This window comes from Zea mays, chromosome 8 (genome assembly GCF_902167145.1).
Source record: "Zea mays cultivar B73 chromosome 8, Zm-B73-REFERENCE-NAM-5.0, whole genome shotgun sequence".
Lineage (NCBI taxonomy): Eukaryota > Viridiplantae > Streptophyta > Magnoliopsida > Poales > Poaceae > Zea > Zea mays.
This window is the reverse complement of record NC_050103.1, coordinates 118,057,604-118,067,786: the sequence shown is the minus strand read 5'-3', so window position 1 is coordinate 118,067,786 and position 10,183 is coordinate 118,057,604. Positions and strand designations below refer to the sequence as shown.

At 48.0% G+C, this 10,183-nt stretch overlaps 2 long non-coding RNA genes across 2 annotated transcripts; both read left to right on the top strand.

The window, feature by feature from the left end:
• Positions 1–2,978: 2,978 nt before the first annotated feature.
• Positions 2,979–3,448, top strand: LOC103635754 (uncharacterized). Its single transcript, XR_557606.3, has 3 exons — positions 2,979–3,125; positions 3,215–3,292; positions 3,387–3,448. It is a non-coding gene; the product is annotated as an uncharacterized lncRNA (long non-coding RNA).
• Positions 3,449–5,386: 1,938 nt separating this feature from the next.
• Positions 5,387–6,264, top strand: LOC103635753 (uncharacterized). The gene is made up of 3 exons (XR_557605.2): positions 5,387–5,700; positions 5,966–5,996; positions 6,243–6,264. It is a non-coding gene; the product is annotated as an uncharacterized lncRNA (long non-coding RNA).
• Positions 6,265–10,183: the final 3,919 nt, after the last annotated feature.

Genomic DNA, 10,183 nt, shown 5'->3' with positions numbered 1-10,183 from the left:
GCTAGACACGTAGCACTCTGCTACACCCCCATTGTACACCTGGATCCTCTCCTTACGCCTATAAAAGGAAGGACCAGGGCCTTCTTAGAGAAGGTTGGCCGCGCGGGACGAGGACGGGACAGGCGCTCTCTCAGGGCCGCTCGCTTCCCTCACCCGCGTGGACGCTTGTAACCCCCCTACTGCAAGCGCACCCGACCTGGGCGCGGGACGAACACGAAGGCCGCGGGATCTCCACCTCTCTCACGCCCGTCTCCGGCCACCTCGCTTCTCCCCCCTTCGCGCTCGCCCACGCGCTCGACCCATCTGGGCTGGGGCACGCGGCACACTCACTCGTCGGCTCGGGGACCCCCCGGTCTCGAAACACCGACAGTGGCATATATCGAAGTCTGCATGATACTGATGGTTGCAATATAGTGGTGAAACAACTAGATTAAAATAACAAAATTTATGTATGGCTAGTATCACAAATGGATTATAAAACATTTTCTCATAACAATATAGCACACATTTTGTATCTAAGTTATCGTGATATTATATGTTCTCGTTGCAACGCACGAGCACCCACCTAGTAAAAACATAACTATATAATCCTTATTTAGTTTATCTATAGATCGTATTTATAAAAACTCCACAAAGAATTGCTTTTATCGCACAATCTTGTTTCTAATCTATTGTTCAAAGGCACATTTATTTACAACTTAGGATAATTCTTCGGAATTCTCAAAATTAGGATTTTAGATGTTGGAGCATCTCCAATAGATCCTAAAAACTCTAGTCCCAATCTTTACTACTCTATAAGACAGTAGTGTAGACGTCCACAATACATATGGTGCACGGTTCTGCCAGGAGTCGAGGGGACGCCAGGGCCCACCCGTCATAAGGCGAACTCGAGGCCGCACCTCACCACATTTCCCAAGCGTGCAGGGGACACCACCGCCCGTCATCCGCGCGCCGAGGATCTCCTACCCCGCTATCAACGCCCTCCTCCATCAACGGAAGTGGCTGAGGATCCGCCCCACCCTCCTCCCCACGCCGTCGTCGATGGAAGGTGCGATATCCTACCCGTCTGCTCCACCATCAACGCCCTCCTCCATCCCCTTCCATTGTTGCCGCTCCGCCACCACACCACGTTTCCAAACGCGCAGATCCGAGGATCCGCCATCAACGTCGCGCCCACCCTCCTCCCCCTCTGCTCCGCGATGACGGGGATCCGAGGCCGCCATCAACGCCCTCCTCCCCACGCCGTCGATGGTGCGCGCAGATCCAGTCTCCTTCAGGAAACACCGCGCCATCAGCGGAGTCTCCTTCCGCCATCAGCAGAAGGTGCCGAGGATCTTGGGCAAGCAGGAGAGGGGGAGAGGAGGCCAAGGACACAACCGCGAAGCCAAACTCATCCAATCCGGCCCCTTCTGCCGACCGCACCTCGACGGCTTCACTATGCCCCCGCCACATCGCGACCATGGCGAAGGAGCAGGCTGGCTAGCCCTCGGTCTGCCTCAGCCCGCTGCCAGGAGAGATAAGGTAAGCCACCCACAGCCGCCGCCGCTGCCCTACTCCCGCCCCATCTCTCCCCCGTCCGGAGGCTTCGTGTGCGGCCTGCAGGCAGGGGGCGCCGCGCTCTTCTGCTGGTCGTCCACGTCGGCGACGCAGTGGGGGCAGCTCCGGCGAATCTACAATGGGCCCGCCCCGCTCGCGGACCTCGCCGTCGGCGTCGACCACGTCGCGGCCTACGACGCCTCCGGGAAGGTGGTCCTATGGTGGCGCGGCGGGGGCCGGTTCCCCGCGAGGGCCGACGGCGCGTTCCGCTCCCTCGTCTCCGGGGATGACTTCTCCTGCGCCGTCCAGGCCAACGCGTCTGCCGCCGTCCGCTGCTGGGGCTCGCAGGGTAGCGCTGTGCAGGCGGTGCCCGGTGGCATTAACCTCGACCGCATGCCGCTCCCTGGCCACCAACCTATCAACGGGGCCTGCTGCATCGCCTCCACCTCCGGTCTCGTGTGAGTCCCTCTGCCCCTTTGCTGCTTTATGTTCCTTGTGAGTGTGGCGCGACCTCCATCGCTCCAGCAGTTGGTTGTCTTCCCCGCTGTCCTCACCTATCAGGCTACACCTGCCCCTACCCTTGCCCTCGATGGAGATCTAATTGAGTTCTATGTCCTTGCCTGCAAGTGAAGCCTACGGGGTCAGGATCTGCCTGTTTGATGACTATGAGCGGTCGATCAATGCCCAATTGCACCATCTGGATGGAAGGAGCAGACGTGGGGCAGTGGTGGCAGTGGATGAGTGATTGGTATCTATGGGGTGATTGCAAAGGTTCTTCCAAAGTAAGAAACACCTGAGGATGGGAGTGTTGGTGCATAGAAGTTTTGTGTTAAGCTGCTGCTAGAAGATTCGGGGAACCTACTTATGTGCTTTTTCAGGTACAATAGCGATAAGATTGATGAAATTATGCATCATAGGCAAAATTTGTTTGAAGATTGGGAGGTCTTGATTATATTATCCTAGGGTTCACTAATTTTCAATGGGAATTCCTGTAAATATAAAGGGAATTCCTGTAAATTTTATTTTTCTTACAGCTGAGCTTTGATCATTCTTTGAAGTGATGCATTGTTGTTTTTTGGTTCCTACATAAATATAAAGGGTCGATGGGTTATTGGATTATGAGTGATGATAACAAATCTGTTTTTAATTCGGACAGTCATGCTTTCAATTTAGTGTGCTTGTTGTTCATCAATACAAAAAGGGTCTATCCCTTAGTCTCTTGTTCAGTTAGTAGGTCCTGGTCAGATCGCAGGTCGGGGAGCGCGTGGGACGGGAGGGGAGCACGCGGACCTCCCGCAGTGCTGTGATGGCTGGGGACACCGCGGAGGAGGGATCCTCTCCAAGTCCTGTGACGCGGCGTTCCTCGATGGAATTCCAGCAATAACGAAGTTCCTAATAGTCTAATTTGTTATTCTTTGATTTGATCATATGCTTGATAGAATACAATTCCACTGGAATATAGCGAAGAATGCAGCTGGGCTCCCATCTTTGTGAGACAGTCAAATTTCAAGTTACCTGCTGATCCGTCCACTCCTATTATCATGATTGGTCCTGGGACAGGGCTGGCTCCTTTTAGAGGCTTCTTGCAGGTTTGTTTCCCAAGAATCCAGTGGGTGTGTATTTGCAAGGCTGCTTGAGAGTAGTTTAACTTATTCTTGCACTCCCTCCCTCCTGGCAGGAAAGGTTAGCATTGAAACAATCTGGGGCAGAATTGGGCACTTCAATCCTTTTCTTTGGATGCAGGAACCGTAATATGGTAAGGGTCGCTGGTTATGGGCACAATTGATTGTGTTATTGTTGAGTTTATCAGCAAAAAATGATGGAATTCATTCTGAATTACCACCCTTCAGGACTACATATATGAAGATGAGTTGCAAACTTTCCTTGAGGAGGGGGCGCTTTCTAGGTGAGTAATTAGCGGACATTCTCAACAAATTGATTTTAGTAGTAGCGCTTGAATAATCTATTGTTCATGTATGCATAAAGAATTTCTGCTTCTTTTTTGCTATTAACTGGCGAACAAATGAACGTTTCATGCATTGTTTGACAGGCGCAGAAGCAGGAGCTCGCACGGCAGGTGGAAGTGTGGTTCCAGAACACACATGTTCAGATAACACACATGTTCATGCTCATGCTGACCCCACACAGGTTCATATTTGAGCCAAGAGCTGATTGGTTTGGTGCAGAAGATGATCTTTTTTCTTACATTCTGATACTCATGTTCTGTTTCACCAGAGTTGACAAAAGACCCCGAACTCTATTGCCCTAATTCTGTGTCACCCCTGCTGGGCTTAGGTACCTTGCTACATCTCTTTAATTCAAATTTCTATGTGGATATAAATTGATGCCATATATCTCTACTACTACATAAGTATGTAGTGTAGACGTCCACAACCAGTGGTGCACGGTTCTGCCACCCTCCTCCCCACCGCCGCCGCGGTTTCCTCGCATCCCGTCCGCCCGCGGCGCTCCTTTCCATCCTCGAGCAGTCGCGACTTCCTTCTATGGCGCTCCTTTCCATCCTCGACCGCGGTTTCCTCGCCACTACGCTCCATCTCTCTTGCCCTTTCCGGATCACTGCCCCCTGCCCTCTCTCTCGCTTCCTCTTCTCCCAAGATCCCATCGCTGAGAGCACGCAAGCACAAGCAGGGGGCCCTTCCATCCATGGCTCGCCCCGCAGAGGCAGGGGGCCCTTCCAACGATGGAGCACCTCGCCCCGCACTGGCAGGGGGCCCTTCCATCCATGAGAGCACCGAGGAGCCGTGGAGCCGCGCCCGAGGAGGACCGCCGAGGTCGGGCGCCCGGGCACGCGCCGCGCCGAGATGCACGGGTGCTGGGGCCAGACCGTGCCCGTCCCTGCGCCGGATCCGAGGCCGAGGCCGTGCCCTTGCCTGGAGGACCGCCGAGGAGCCAGCCGTGGAGCCGCGCCCGAGGAGGACCGCCGAGGCCGGGCGGCCGGGCACGCGCCGCGCCGGGATGCACGGGTCCTGGGGCCAGACCGCGCCCGCCCCTGCGCCGGATCCGAGGCTGAGGCCGCGCCCTTGCCTGGAGGACCGTCGAGGAGCCAGCCGTGGAGCCACGCTCGAGGAGGACCGCCGAGGCCGGGCGGCCGGGCACGCGTCGCGCCGGGATGCACGGGTGCTGGGGCCAGACCGCGCCCGCCCCTGCGCCAGATCCGAGGCCGAGGCCGCGCCCTTGCCCGGAGGCAGAGCAGTTCTCTGCTCGTGCCCACGCGGAGGCCGAGCGGGCCTGCCTGCGCGCACGCCGGGTGGCGAGGCCGAACACTACTCACATCTGTGCACATGCAGTCGCTGGGGAGCCCCTCCCGATTTGGCCTGCCTCCCCCGAAATTGTCGGCGTTCTCGCCCCTCCCCGTCGCGCCGCGCGATGCTAGCCGTGATTCCCGCGTCCGCCCGCCCGACGTCTATAAACTTGTTCTGCAGATGCCCCTCCCGCCCATCGTCATCCATCCCCTGCCTCCGCCGCGGACGACCTTCCTTGGCCACCACCAGGGGGCTTCTGCAGGCGAGCGTGCAGGGGGGAGCTGTGGCCCATGGTGTTCGACTTCACGCCCCGTGCAACCCCTCCTCACCGTGTCGGCACGCTGCCCGTCTTCGTCTCATCTCGTTGGTGCTCCTCCCTCCCTCCCTCCCTCGGGGCCTGCTTCCTCCCCATGGTGTGGATCTAGATCGTCGACGTCTCAAACCACCTCGATTGCGCGACGGCAACGCCCCCTGCCGTGTGGATCCGATCATGGGGCGGCCGCCCTGCCACTGCCCGCTCCAACGGCGGCGCGGACCTCGCCGTCTTTGAGCAGTTCGAGCGGATGGTGCATTGGCTTCTACGTTCCTATGTCTTTGGATACGTTGCTCTGAAATGATGCTCTGTTCAGCAATTAATAACTAGCTCTGAAATGATGCTCTAGAATTAGCTAATTCCATCTGATTCTTAGTCGGTGCCTCGTTCTTTCCTTGGTTTTTTTTGCTTCTGTTGCCTCTGCTATATGAAATTTGAGGTTCTTGATCAATCCTGGTGCTCTGGTGTCGTTGTTTTTCAGGTCCAGGGAGGGCACGATGATGAACCTGTCGAATGGCTTTGCGTAAAATTCAGATTTTTATTACTAAAATATTACTAAAATTGCAGATTCAGTCTGTTGCAAGATATGTAAGTATACACACTGGTATTAGTATTGTAAGTATTGATGCAATTTGTTTTTGTTTTGTTGATATTGCTTATATTCTGTTTTCTTGATTTAGTTTTATGTTCTCAACGATCACTATTTATGTGCCTTTGCAAGCTAATGGTAGTAACTTCGGTGGGTCATTTTTAACCTTGAAGACCACATCATTATTCTTTTGTTTCCTTACATTTTTACAGTTATGTCCCACTGCAAGCTAATGGTAGTAATCGATGCATTTTTTAAAATCAGGTCTATGCATGGAGTCAGGGTGTCAATCATGGTAATGCTAAAGTGCATGTTCTCTTATCTCTTTTTTCTCATCTTATTCCTAATTTTCATTTTGCAAAGATTAGCATGTTCATTTATTTGTTTGATAGGCCCTCAAATGCATATTTGGTACCATTTGGTTGCTTCAAAGACTAATTTTCATTTTGCTTAGATTATTCTTTTGTTTTCTTACATTTTTATTGTTATGTCCCACTGCAAGCTAATGGTAGTAATTGATGCACAATATTTTGAAAATCAGGAGCCAGGGTGTCAAGCATGGTTTTGGTAATACTAAACAGCAGGTTCTCTTAACTCTTTTTTCTCATTTTGTTCCTATTTTTCATTTTCCAAAGATTAGCATGTACATTTATTTGTATGATAGCCCTGAATTGCATATTTGGTATCATTTGGTTGCTTCAAAGAGGTGCATCACCGGCCAAGGCTTTCATTGCCGAGGGAAAGTTTGCTGTTGATCCAGTTGATAATTGTTGACTCCTCTCCTATTGCTTTGCTCTTTCACATTTTGTTGATGGGCTAGCTTTTGTTCATGACAGCGCACAAGAGTTTAGGTATTGTTGTAGGTGTGAATTCAAATTTTGAAGTAGATAGTGGGCACCCAATTCTGATATGAGGTTTCAATATGGAATATTCCATAATTTTATTGTGTGTGTTTGGCTGAAGTAGGGCACATGATTGGAATATGAATTGAAAAACAGTTTGGGCATTTTGCAGCTATAATACGTCATGCTAACAAAACTTCGTACAATTGTTTTCCAGCTATAATACGTCATAACCAGCCTGAAGTTTGGGCATTTTGCTTGGGAAATGGCTACGCTGGATTGAAGGATGCTCTTGGTTCAAATGATTCCAGACTTCAAAGGTATGACATGATAATAGCACATTTAGCATTCTGCAACACATGTTATGCAATCAGGTTATTTTCTTAAAATGGTGTCATAGACTATAGACATGGGGTAGATGGAGTGATTCATTCGTTGCTGCCACAAAAAAACTAACAATGTACATCACACCATTTCCTTTTTATACTGTAAGCACTAGCTGGTACATAAAGAATAAATGGCACCCAGAATTTTGCTAAATAAAAGGCACCCAGGACTTTACTGAAAGAACATGATGTGATATTGTGATGTTACACTTTAGCTTGAAATCTTGCAGAAATGCAGCAGCAATGAGTCCATGTATTTTAGTTTTCACCAATATCTTACTAAAGATGACTTGCCAAAAATATTCTCCATTTATGGAGCTTACCCATGAATATTGAGATTCAAGACTGAAGAGTAACAAATGGCTATTATGCTAGCTATTTCACTGCTTACAGTATGAATCTTCACTCTTATGATGTTTTTTCTATATTTTTGTAGAATTTGCTAAAGTGCAGGGCATTCATAAAATGCAGGTATAGAAAATAGATTGGAGCTCAATATACATAATTACTACAAAAATGCTGAAAATGAGTAGCTTCTAGAAACATTAGACCGATTACTCTGACTAAGGTCCTAAAAGTCGTGCTAGCAGAATTTATGGTCCCATTTACAAGACATTAAAAAGGAAAAACTGGAATACCTGTTTACACATGCATCGAGTTCCTCAACTATGAGTAGGAAAACTGTTTGTTTCTGCTAATAAATGTGCATGTTGGCTTCAATTATCTACCTGGAATGAATTGTGTCCTTAAAACTGACACAAGCCTGTTAGATGACCTTTGTTTGGGTTACCTGCTACACTTTCTTAGCTATGTTGTGGAATCATTTTTGTGGATCTTTTTAATCAGTTCTATCAGATTTGTTTATGGATTGGGAAAATTGTTTCTTAGTGTATCATGAAATGACTTACAAATGCAATTTAAAGAGTTTTGGCACTACTACACGAAGCCTTGATATGTTGTGCACTTGCATACAAACACTATCCAGTTAACTGATCATAGATTTTTTTCTTTAATTGATCTGCTGCACTTTACTGATCACACTTGCTCTTATATATTTTTTGCTTGAGTAATGATGCTTACTTGCTTAGTACTCTTTTAGTTCCAAATTATATTTCACATGCATGTCGCTAGCCGGGATGCTACTTCAGTGAGACATTGAAGCCCATATCAGAAGAGGTGCGCAATCTCGATGTTGTACTATCTAGATTTCATTTCAAGGAGCACCAGTACAGTAGTTCCAAAATTTAAATTCTGCACGAATCTGATGGTTTGTTTGAATTGCAATTTGGACCGAGGCGAAATCTACTATCTCATGCCAAGGTGACACTGGTGTTTGAGGTTCAGTAACTTGAGTTGCTAAAGGTCATGTGATTATGATTGTCCCAGATTACTAATTGCAAATAGTATACCATATGTACATGATAGGGATTAGATTTACAGAGAATGATAGAAAATTTTCTAGCTGTTAATTTTTTTTACTTGTGCCAATTTGTATATACGTAGAATTTACAGACTGATTAAAAATTACAGGTTACTAGACTATGAAATAAAAACCTACAGAACCTTTAGTCAAATATATATGAAAAAAAAACTTTAGTACAAATATATATATGAAAAAATGGGATGGAGAAACTGGTAATTCGAGTTACTGAACTCTTTGTTGTTTTGGAATAGCAGCATCAGGCAAGAGTTGGAGAACTAGGAGTCTTCGGCTGTCGCTACGGCCTTTGGATTGCTCCTGTATTCTTCAATGGACAATCCTTGACACGGTCACATAAACACAACAAGAGGAGAACCCCGACCACAGTTCCCAGTCCAAGGGCGACGATGGCGGATTTGCTTTTATTGCTGAACAATGGGAACCCTCTGTGGGTGACCGCTTGCTCGAGCCATTATTTGAATTCAAGCTCCTCATCTGTGTGAAGCTGACAAGTAGCTTACGGCTGAAAGAATTGTTTGAGAGGTCAATGTTGAAGCAGTTGTCTAGCTTCCCCAGCCATGGCGGGATATTCCCATCTAACTTGTTACATGAAATTTCCAGCACATTGAGGCTTCCCAAGCTCTGCAGCCACGGGGGAATTACGCCGATGAGTAGACAGTTTGTCAGGATGAGCACCTACATTGTCTCACCGCCGCGGAAATTCCTGGTCAGCACCAAGCTTGTCAGGTTGGGCAGGTGTTGCAAGACCTGCAATGTCTATGCCAGGTTGTGAAACTATTCCTGGTCAGCGAGAGGTACGACAGGGATCTCAACTCCTTGAAGCTCTCCGGTATCCCCCCACGAGCTTGTTCCTTGTAAAATTCAGTGTCCTCAACTTGGTGCACACACTGATGCCAGTAGCTATAGCGCCACTCGGATAGTTGGTTCCAACATCAAAAGTATTAAGCTTCGGCAACAAGCTGGAGTCGATAGCAATCTCACCAGAGAGCGAGTTGTTCCTCAAGCTGATTACCCTCAGCAGTGGAGAACTTTACAGGGAAGCGGGCAACTCACCATCCAGCCTATTGGTGGCCAGGTTTACAGACTCTAGCCTCCTCATCTCTCCAAAGACATCAGGGATGGAGCCTGTGAACTTGGTATAGGACAAGTCAAGTTGCATGATCTGAGAGAGGTTACCAAGGTCACTGCCGAGGTTGCCAGTGAACTGATTTTCATGTAAGCTCACTCTCCTCAGGTTGGGCAACGTGTACAGGTCGTCGGGAACCCGGTGAAATAGTTGTCGTCAAGGGAGAGCTCTGTGAGCACCCTGCACCGACATCAGAGATGCAGGATGTACATCGGTACATGTGTGTTGGTTTTTTGTTTAACCTTCTTTATAATATTTGCAAGTTGCTTTAAAATTGAGTGCTCATAAGATGCATCAAAATGTTTCCTATCCAAAGCTCGTATACTATAATTGTTTCATGAACTTAATTTGTTGACACATGACTACTATAAAGTTTTAGATACAGCTTAATTTTGGTTAATACCACAACACAGGATCATATATATATATATATATATATATATATATATATATATATATATATATATATATATATATATATATATATATATTATTGTTGCAATATTTTTTCCCGTCGCAACGCACGGGCATTCACCTAATATATATTTTAAAAAAATAAAGAAAAACTATCATTCGACAGTTAACAAAATATCATCCCTATCTCTTCGCATGTGCATAGTAACCCATCACCGGCGTAAACATTCGCACCCACGTGAGCTCCCAATCGACCAGCTTTTCTCCGTTCTC